Here is a 9,454-nt window from a genome sequence, read left to right as displayed (position 1 = left end):
CAAATTGGTCCCTCATTTGGGCAACTTCGACTGAGGACCGAAGAGGGTGCTGAGTAAAATCTGGCAAAGGGTTGGCAGCAGGCTCATCCATGTCAAAGTTCGGCCGCTCCTTTGCCATAACAAAATTGTGGAGAACCACGCATGCCTTCACCACCTCATCTACTGTTTCCATTTTGAGATTGATGGCGGTGCTGAGAATTCGCCATCTGGACACTAGAATGCCAAAGGCGCACTCTACAGTCCTGCGAGCCCTCGTAAGCCTGTAGTTGAAAATTTTCTTGCGGTGGTCCAAGTCACGGCTGGAGTACGGCTTCAGCAGGTTTGGGCACATCTGAAATGCCTCATCCCCAACCACTACAAATGGCAGTGGTGGAGTTTGGGTTTGGGGAAGAGGCCGTGCCAGTGGAAAATTGAAATGGTTGCCGTACAACCTCCAGCCCATATCAGAGTTCTTAAAAGTCTGTGAATCGTTGCCCCGTCCGAATGCCCCTATGTCCACCGCCACAAACCGGCAGTCTGCATCCGCAATGGCCATTAGGACTGTGGAAAAGTACTTCTTGTAGTTGTAGTACTCGGAGCCACTTCTTGCGGGTTTTGTGATGCGGATGTGCTTCCCGTCCACCGCTCCTAGGCAGTTCGGGAAATTGCAGACTGCCCAGAATTTCTCCGATATTTGAAGCCACTTTTCGGCAGTGGGCAATGGCAGAAACTCCGGACACAGAACATCCCACAGAGCCCTGCAGGTGTCGGCAACAATCCCGGATAAAGTAGAGATTCCCAGCCGGTACTGGAAATGCAGGGATGAAAGACTCTCTCCAGTTGCCAGGAACCTGCCAAACATAAAAAGAAAAAATAATTGTATTTCTGTCTTGGGTATTACTAAAAACACTGAAAATAAAAAAGTACATGGCCTAACTATTTTGCATGTTTTTTTAATACAACATAGCAAAAAAACATTTTATAAAGGCTTGGGATTAGTACATGACAGAAGAAAAACCATTATGCAAAAAAGCAATTTCCCAAAAATAATGTTCAAATTCAATAGCCAAAAAAAACCAAATTTTTTGGACAAAAAAAAAAAAAAAAGAAAAAAGCCAAAAAAATTATGCAAACATAACAACATACATATCGTAAGGTGACAAGGAGCCTTTCTTCGGGAGGAATGGCACGCCGGAGCTGAGTGTCCCTTCTCCGGATGTTTCCTTCAACCATACCCAGCAAGTCAAGGAAGCTTTCCTGGGACATCCGTGTATAGTCAGCAAATTTCTCCGGGTTTTCCTGTAGCTCGCTGTACAGCGTGTGATATGCTCCACGGCTTTGCCGGAGTTCGATGATTGGATGCCTCCAAAACCGACGCCGCTGCCGTCTCTGCTGTCTCTCCCTCTCCCTTTCTTGCTGGCAACAAAAGACATACGCCTGAGACAGCGCAATGTCAAGATCCAGCTTGAAGCGGAAATTATCCAGACGCAGGTCCATCTTGACACCGGAAACAGCAGCAAAATCTGATGAATTCAGCAGTACAGGGTCTATAAAACATTCCAATGACACACGCCCACTGGTGACCCATTGGTGGTCAAGGATTTTTCTATTGTGAAATGTCACACCTAAAAACGCATGCGCATAAAAAACGCAACCGCATGCAAAAACGCATGTAAAACGCAAGTAACACTGCGTTATTTTGACGCATTAGCGTGCGCATGAAGAAAAAAAAACGCACATTTGTTTTGCGTTTTTCTTTGCGTTTTTTATGCGCAGGATGCGCTGCGCAAAAAAACGCTAATGTGAAACTAGCCTTAGAGAAGCATCACAAGATTTTTCGAACAGTGCCAATACTTTTGTCCACCCTCTTTTTTATGTTTGGTATGGAATTATATCCAATTTGGCTTTCGGACAATTCTTTTTGTGTTTTTTTCATTTAAGACAAATTAAATGAAGATAATAATACCAAAGAATTTGTGTTTGCAATCATTTTCAGGAAGAAATTGAGTATTATCTGACAGAATTGCAGGGGTGTCAATACTTTTGGCCACAACTGTATAATATCAGTAATATTAGCAAATACCTCCAATTAGAAATATAGTATAGTTCTTCTGATTCTCTATGCAGCTTACCCCATATGCAGGGCATTGCAATAGATTAGGTATCCATGGTTATGCCCACTAAACACTAACTAATTGTTATTATATGAGTGGTTGTAACCATAGATATATAAGCTACTGCAATGCCCTGCACATGGGGTAAACAACATAGCAAATCAGAAGAACTATACTTTATTTCTAAAAGGAGGTATTTGCTAATATTATTATTAATATTACACTTACTACTTATTGGGATATGATCATGGAGATTTATACACGTTATTAGCTATAACTTGACACCCCACTTTATATAAAAACTGAAATGAGGTTGATGCATCATCTCATCCAATGTACTAGTGGACATACCTATAGCCTATCATTAATAAAACATATGACAAAGAAATCTTGTCATCAGATTCATCCTGTACAAACCATGAATGGCAGGCATCAAAGACTGGCTGTGCGATTGCAGCCAAGTATTTAGTACTCTGGAACGCTGCAGCTTTTAAGAGCAAACATAGTCCAAAAAGCCGGCAGGAACTATGTGAATAGTCCGAGGCAGTCCCTGGCAGGCACCCCCATGCCAGTTAAAAACCAAATCTCTTCTTATGGAGAAATCAAAGGGAGTGAACTGTCAGTTAAAGTGATCGGCGCTGGGCATATCCCGCCTGGGAGCACACCAGACTAATGAGCCAAGAAAAGTAGTTTCTGTCTGGCTTTGTAAAGCATTTTTACTCTGAAATATCACAGCATTTAAAGGTATAGCTTCCAGGTTGCAATTGTGCAGTGTCTGATTCATGCTGCCCCTAGGTCGCATGCATTTGACATCAGGATCCCTTTATCAGAATGTCCTTTCTGCATATAATTCACCGGTGGTGGGGAAAAGGCAATGATGGGGGTGGTGGGGGAGGAGGAAATAATGGAGGTGGTGGAATGGGCAATGATGGAGGTGGTGGAATGGGTAATGATGGGGTGGTGGGGGAGGAGGAAATGATGGAGGTGGTGGAATGGGCAATGATGGGGTGGTGGGGGAGAAAGCAATGATGGAGGTGGTGAAGAGGGCAATGATTGGGGTGGGGAAGAGGACAATGAGGGGTGTGGGGGACTGGGATGGGAGGAAGGGGGATTTATAATTAATTTAGGAACAGGGGGAGGTGGAGGAGAAATTATCGCTTATTATGTCTAACACAGTCCCATAGTACTGTATATAGTGTACTCACTTATTATACATATCACAGCCCCTTAGTATATAGTGTACTCACTTATGTATAGCACAGTCCCTTAGTATATAGTGTACTCGCTTATGTATAGCGCCATCCCTCAGTATATAGTGTAGTCACTTTTTATGATGCCGTCCCTTATTATATAGCTTCCTCTGCTGTTATGTACAGTGCTGTCTCTTAAATAGTGTATTCTTGATTTTCTTGGTATTCACAGTGCCCTCTTTTATTACATAGTCCGCTCTCTTGTTAGATATAAAATGACTGCTGATGGAGGAGCCAGTGGCCAGATTACCAGTCCATCAGCTCCTCGATTATAAAGGAAGCTTTCCCATGCTCCATCAGTCATCATTGCATTATACAGCTAACAAGACAGGACGGTATGTAATAAAAAACAGGGGCCCCAAGCTGTCAGTGTCCGCCCCTGGATATACACTAGAATTGCATTGCTACAATAGTCTTTTATCTCTACTTGATGTTTTGAATATCTTTTGTATCTTATTTTTGTATATCTATAAGTGACCATATGTATTATACAATGCCAATATGGGCTAAATAGGTAATAATTATATATATACAGTACCTCATGTGATACAATATGCACCAAGACCTTACTGCTATTATAGCTGTTTGATTTATGTCTCGTGTAGCCATTTCAGTTTTTCCATATGTCACTATAGACACTTGTAGCATATTATTGTCTTTTATCATACAAAGTGATATGTATAAAACCTGTTGAATAAGGGCAGACAAAAAGACTGAATCCAACCAGTGAAACACCAGTCTGGGGAAGACTTACATACAATTTCCAGCTCTGGAGAGGGAGGCCACATCCCGGCTTCCACAGAATGAAATAATAAAAAGAAAAAACACAAAAATTGAGCTTGATTTGAGTTGGTACATATGCAGCACATAAACGCATACTCACATGGTCCATCCCACCATGATGTCTGCCCTTATTCACACACTGAGGTCAACTTTGACACATGGTAAGGTTATTAATATTAGACAGTGTATCACTGTACTAATCAGAGTTATCTTGTCATGGTGGGATAACTTTTAGGCTGTGTGCCCACGCAGCGTTTTTTTAAGCGTTTTTGATGCGTTTTTCAGGGTCAAACCGCTTCAAAAACGCTTAAAAGAAGCATCCCATTAATTTAAATGCATTTTGGCCTTTTTGTGTCAATGGATGCGTTTTTTACTGCTAAGGAAACGCTTAGCGGTAAAAAACGTTGCATGTTCATTAATTTCCGCTTTGGTCCGCGTTTTGGCTATTTCCTATAGTCCAAAAGACGCGAGGAAAAAAACTCATCAAAAACGTGCATTTTCTGGGAAGGAGAACCCGTTTCCTGAGAGTTTAAAAAACGCTACATGGGCACATAGCCTTATGCTATTTTTGATCAAAAACAGTATTACTAAAAACTCTGTGTTATTTAAATGCACTTTTGCTTTTTATTTACTTAGTTAGAGCAGGGTTTTTGCTCATTTTTTCTCTTGTAGGTTTTATATGTTTTATGACCAATGTGAGCATGCGTTTATGTGCTGCATGTATAACAACTCAATCAAGCTCAATTTTAGTGTGTATTTTCAGTGATACAGTATGTATACCAACATCTATTACAGCCACGTGACTAGTACATTTTAGTGATATCCTCACTTGGCACACACACATATATACTGTTTATGCCGTATATGCTATCTACTTTCCAGGCTCACCCACCCATGGTTTCAATTGTGGAGTTTTTGTTTTTAAACATATATTTTATCTCGATTTTAAATGTGACTACTTGAATTAAATTTGTTTACCTTTTTTATCTTGGTTTCTAAGGTTCTTTTGTTGGTTTTTTTTATCTCTAATATTTACAAAAAGTTTTTGTTTTGTGGACCTTAGTCATATCCACAGAATGATAAGTGATAGTCTCACTTATGGGGTTGTCATGAACTGGGGGTGTGATGTTGCCCCCAATTGTCAGGGATTTATTTTATCCCACCAATTGTCACAAATTTACTGTACCATTTATTAGTGGTCATGGGTCATATAACCACCGACAACTTTTGTTTCCACCTTCAGTTCTGGTTTTAAAACTTGCAGCTCTCTGGCGCCCCCTTACCCTCAGGTCAGTCAGGGAACTACACATAGGATAAGTAGTCACCAGAAAGGCTACCTTGCCGTGTACTGGCTATTGGGCACTCTGCAGGGAGGGTGGTATGTATGTCCCCAGACCCAGGGTGGGTAATACACACATAAAACCTCCGTTCCATCATTGCCAGAGTCTCTCAAATACCCCAGAACACTTTGCGGCCACCAGCTCCTCGTTCTCCATTAAAATCAATATTGGGTCCGGAGCCAACCCACACGGTAGCGTATTTAGAGCGGAGGAAGCACGTTATAGAGCAAGGAGAAACAAAACTAGTAAATTTATAGATTTACTCCAGAAAGGATAGGCAGTGTTTACAAAAATATAAAAGATGTTACAAAAAGAGACAAGATACAGTATATACAGACAATTACAAAATAAAGTGGATTAAAATAAGAACTTACACTTATGAGTCCATGGCACGCCGTGTGGAGGAGGGGGGAGAGGTGCCTTTCCCAAGGGAAAATGGTCTATCAGCACAGCTTCCTAGTTGGCACCCCGGGCAAATGACACCACACAGCATCTGAGTTTTATATCTTTCCTTCGCTGACCTCACTTGGTGGGCAGAGCTAGGGAATGTACTCCCCTTTTGAAAGTTACTAACAAACTTATGTGTCATAACTCTGGCTGCGAGGCTCCCAGAGTGTTGATAGGAGTATCATTTTTCTTATTATGAAATTACCTTTCTTTTGATACCAAACATACAGTATATCTATGTGGTACTGGGAAGCATATACCCTTTACTGAATTTCTGGTGAGCGCCAAAGCCCAAAAACACAGCTGTGAATAGCTTTAATGATGTAGATTCCAAAAATTTGACTTTCCTGCCTCTATGGTAATTCTACTTTATTATATTCGAGTTGGAATGAAGAAAGGAGACGTGCTTCAAACATAGCCTGATTTAGCTGGTCATATTCCCGAGGGAGGGGGGAGAGTGTGGGATTGAATTACCCACAGGCAGAGAGACTACAGATATGTGCCATTCCAACAGGGAGAAAGAGGGAGTGGGGAAGAGGGGGCTGCAGCTTGAGAGACTCAGTGATAGAATACACGAACCAGCTCGAGGTAGGAGCAACAGGGAGATCTGTATGTGTAACTAGAACAATAGGAAATAATTCATATTTCCTGACAGGGGTCAGCAAGGTTCACTGATCCATTAGCAAATTCCTGGTTGCTGCATTTTCCACGAATCTCAGTGGCTGTGGATGCTTGAGGCTATATCTTCAGTTAAATTTTTTTGAACAGGCAGGAATTTGTGTGCAGGGGTCAGAGGACCCCCATTCTACTCAATGATGAGCATTCCAATGTGGATGGAAATACTCTTCCCCTGTTGGACCACAGAGATTTCAGGGAGCTGATCTCTATGAACCAACTGGGAATCCAGTGCATGTATGTAAGGAGATAGACTGGACCGTGGGTACCTGCATGCCGGGTCCGGAACTAGAAAGGCTGCATCCTTTGTTCCCGGGGGGGAAGCCTGAGTGGGGCAGACCTTACGCTGCTGTCTGGGGGAAGCCTGAGAGAGGCGGACCTCCCCTGCTGCAGGAGGGAAGGAGGAGAGAGATGGAGCTTCCTGCTCACTGAGGAGAGCTGGGAAAGTGTGTGCAGCAGCAGGGGGATAAAAGGGAGAAGCGTGCCAAAAAGGTCAGTCTGGCACTGCAACAGAGCAGTGCGGAGGACAGCGCAGAGAACAGCGTGCTCTGCTTCCCCCACCAGAAAATACTGGTTTGGTGATGGGCTGTATAGAAGGCGCCCCCGTCGCCTGCAGAGTGGAGGAGAGCCAGCAGAGCGGAGCCATGCAGAACCGTGCCAGCAAAGCAGAGCTAGCTGAATGCCGTACTTGGCGTGATAGTGAGTACTGCATATGCTCTGCCCAAGAGTGACCGCATACTTGACAGACCCCTGCATACAGGTCCACCGTTTGTGAATAACCGACTGTCAGCTCCCTGCTAACCTCCATGCTAGGAGGTGACCCTAGTGAAGGCAGAGACTGCACTGTGAGTGCAACGCACAGAGAGAGAGAGAGAGACAGACGGCTAGGACAGAGCCTCGCTATCAAGGACTTATGTACACCATGGAGCAAAGTTCCATTCCGGCAGTTCCCTCACACTATACTCAGTACCGTGCTAGATACGTTTGAGCACAAGAAATCTTCCTGCCTCCCAGAGACTTCGCTGAGACATCACGTGCCTCTGTTTTCCGTGCCATCGTTGGAACCCTGAGGAGCAGCACGCAAGAAGACTACAGACTGATAAGTTTCACCTCTTTATTACAGAACTTTTGATCGCCCTTGATTTACCCTGCTACTCTCCCAGTTCTGCCCCCATTCCTTATCATCACTCTACAATCCCTCACTCCCTGCATGGAGTAAATTCCCCTGTAAATAAACCTGTCATCCTGGGTTTCTGCTTGTTACCTTACATGTAATCACGGGATCACAATTAGAAGTTCTAGAAGCTGATTTGGTCAGAAGTGCAAACCAAGGATGTGGTGGACGGTTCGGGGAACCAGGAGGAGCTACCTAATAAGTTATCTGGAGAACTTCATGTGGGTCACAGATAAAGCAGATGTAAAAGACAAACTTTATTGAGTCACTTTGTAAATACTTTGCCTTATTATCCTGTCATTTACCCCAGTCACATCCAGAGCAGAATTCACATTGTATACCAACTCATTGCTGCTGTTGCATAGTTGCTCATTATATTCAGCAGTGCTTCTTAGTAATGCACCCAAGCTGCTAGGAGGGGACTGTCTGCCAAAACAGTAATGATTGATTCCAAATGTAAGACATCAGAATCATGACTGCAGTTCTGGATGAGATTAAAGTGTATGACATGCAGCAGATTAGTATGTAATGGGAGGTTAATACATGAGGTGACAACAGAATTATGAGTGCAGCTCTGCAAGTGATTGGAGAACAAGACATAATGTAATTCAGAATTGTGAATGCAGCTCTGGATGTAACTGACTACATACAGTTGTGGCCAAAAGTACTGACACCCCTGCAATTCTGTCAGATAATACTCAGTTTCTTCCTGAAAATGATTGCAAACACAAATTCTTTGTTATTATTATCTTCATTTAATTTGTCATAAATGAAAAAACACAAAAAGAATTGTCCTAAAGCCAAATTGGATATAATTCCACACCAAACATAAAAAAGAGGGTGGACAAAAGTATTGGCACTGTTCGAAAAATCATGTGATGCTTCTCTAATTTGTGTAATTAACAGCACCTGTAACTTACCTGTGGCACCTAACAGGTGTTGGTAATAACTAAATCACACTTGCAGCCAGTTGACATGGATTAAAGTTGGCTCAACCTCTGTCCTGTGTCCTTGTGTGTACCACATTGAGCATGGAGAAAAGAAAGAAGACCAAAGAACTGTCTGAGGACTTGAGAAACCAAATTGTGAGGAAGCATGAGCAATCTCAAGGCTACAAGTCCATCTCCAAAGACCTGAATGTTCCTGTGTCTACCGTGCACAGTGTCATCAAGAAGTTTAAAGCCCATGGCACTGTGGCTAACCTCCCTAGATGTGGACGGAAAAGAAAAAATGACAAGAGATTTCAACGCAAGATTGTGCGGATGTTGGATAAAGAACCTCGACTAACATCCAAACAAGTTCAAGCTGCCCTGCAGTCCGAGGGTACAACAGTGTCAACCCGTACTATCCGTCGGCATCTGAATGAAAAGGGACTGTATGGTAGGAGACCCAGGAAGACCCCACTTCTTAGCCCGAGACATAAAAAAGCCAGGCTGGAGTTTGCCAAAACTTACCTGAAAAAGCCTAAAACGTTTTGGAAGAATGTTCTCTGGTCAGATGAGACAAAAGTAGAGCTTTTTGGGCAAAGGCATCAACATAGAGTTTACAGGAGAAAAAAGAGGCAAAGAAAAGAACACGGTCCCTACAGTCAAACATGGCGGAGGTTCCCTGATGTTTTGGGGTTGCTTTGCTGCCTCTGGCACTGGACTGCTTGACCGTGTGCATGGCATTATAAAGTCAGAAGACTACCAA

The sequence above is a fragment of the Dendrobates tinctorius genome, unplaced genomic scaffold, assembly GCF_039654945.1.
Source record: "Dendrobates tinctorius isolate UK_male_01 unplaced genomic scaffold, ASM3965494v1 ptg000114l, whole genome shotgun sequence".
Taxonomy (NCBI): domain Eukaryota; kingdom Metazoa; phylum Chordata; class Amphibia; order Anura; family Dendrobatidae; genus Dendrobates; species Dendrobates tinctorius.
This window is presented reverse-complemented; position numbering follows the sequence as displayed.